We start from the raw sequence: 1,858 nt of genomic DNA on the forward strand, positions 1-1,858 counted from the left end.
AACAAACAGTACTCTGGATTTCAGAATTGCTAGGATGCCTCCCATTGCCGCCTTTTGGAATAAAAGCATCTATTGTAGTTATCCTACGTCTTTCTCTCTATCTTGTGTTGAATATAGAGGACAGAGGACTTGCCTCATTAATTTACAAGTTTTCAGATTGAGAGAAAATCAGCAGAGCTGCAATTGAAGTGCTACACCCAAGAAAATTCATCCACATCTGGAACTCATATACTTAAGCCAGAATCTCTGATGGAATGAGACTTTATGGGTGGAGGCCTGGGACACAGATGATTATATTTAGCATGTGAGCAGAATAAGAGCTGTTTTGATGACAAGGAACACTGTGGTAGGCTATATTTTTCATAATGGTCAGAGCAATATCTCAGTCCAACCTACTCTTCCAGAATCTTGCCTCTCTTCTATAAGGAGGTGGGGACCTTTGGAGATCATAATTAATAAATAGAATGTAGCTACTTTAGGTTCTGGTGGCGGCAGGGCTGAGCCAGCGATGCCCTCCCTTCACTCTCTGCGCCCGCTCTCCGGCTGTCCGCCCGCTCCACTGCCCTCCCAGCCACCATGACGGAACAAGCCACCTCCTTCACCAAGGACTTCCTGGCCGGAGGCATCACCGCCGCTCTGTCCAAGACAGCCGTGGCATCGATCAAGCGGGTCCAGCTGCAGCTGCAGGTGCAGCACGCCAGCATGTTGGTCGCCGCCGAGAAGCAATGCAAGGGCATGGTGGACTGCATCGTCCGCATCCCCAAGGATCAGGGCGTGCTGTCCTTCTAGAGGGGCAACCTGGCCAATGTCATCCACTCCTTCCCCACGCAAGCCCTCAATTTCGCCTTCAAGGATAAGTACAAGCAGATCTTCCTGGGGGGGCGTGGACAAGCACACGCAGTTCTGGAGGTACTTTGCAGGCAACCTGGCCTCTGCCACCGCGGCAGTCGTGTATCCCCTGGATATCACCAGGACCCGCCTGGCAGCCGACGTGGAAAAGTGGGCATGGAGAGCAAGTTCCGAGGCCTGGGAGACTGCCTGGTGAAGATCCCCAAGTCCTACGGTATCCGGGGCCTGTACCAGGGTTTCGGCATCTCCGTGCAAGGCATCATCATCTACCAGGCCGCCTGCTTCAGGGTGTACGATACGGCCAAAGGCATGCTCCCCGACCTCAAGAACACGCACATCCTGCTGAGCTGGATGATCGTGCAGACCGTGACGGCCATGACTGGCGTGGTGTCCTACCCCTTCGACACAGTGCGGCGGCAGATGATGACGCAGTCCGGACGCAAAGGAGCTGACGTCATGTACACGGGCACCAAAGACTGTTGGAGGAAGATCTTAAGAGAGGAGGTGGCCAAGGCCTTTTTCAAGGGTGCCTGGTCCAATGTCCTCAGAGGCATGGAGTGGGGGCGGGTTTCGTGCTGGTCCTGTATGACGAGCTGAAGAAGGTCAGCTAAGGGCCTTGGCATCCTCCACACACACCAAGGAACCAAGAGAACCACGTAGAATCCTGAAGTGTGCAAACCATCGACGTTCGAGAAATTCCAGTCATCTTTTTCCCAGCCGGACCCTGCCTGTAGATGGCCAGGGAAGGCTCTAGAAAAGGGAAGCATTGGCCAGGCGTGGTGACGGGCGCCTGTAGTCCCAGCTACTCACTCACGAGGCTGAGGCAGGAGAATGGCGTGAATCCGGGAGGCGGACCTTGCAGTGAGCCAAGATTGCGACACTGCACTTCAGCCTGGGCAACAGAGCGAGACTTACGTCTCAAAAAAAAAAAAAAAAAAAAAAAAAAAAGGAAAAGAAAAGAGAAAAAGAGCACATTATGATCCAGCCATTGGTACCGGATTCCATGTCT

At 53.0% G+C, this 1,858-nt stretch overlaps 1 pseudogene; it reads left to right on the forward strand.

Moving 5' to 3' along the window:
- The first annotated feature begins 507 nt into the window (after window positions 1-507).
- Window positions 508-1,460, forward strand: LOC113223137 (annotated as a pseudogene).
- The last annotated feature ends 398 nt before the right edge of the window (window positions 1,461-1,858 follow it).

This window comes from Piliocolobus tephrosceles, unplaced genomic scaffold, assembly GCF_002776525.5.
Source record: "Piliocolobus tephrosceles isolate RC106 unplaced genomic scaffold, ASM277652v3 unscaffolded_39056, whole genome shotgun sequence".
Taxonomy (NCBI): Eukaryota; Metazoa; Chordata; class Mammalia; order Primates; family Cercopithecidae; genus Piliocolobus; species Piliocolobus tephrosceles.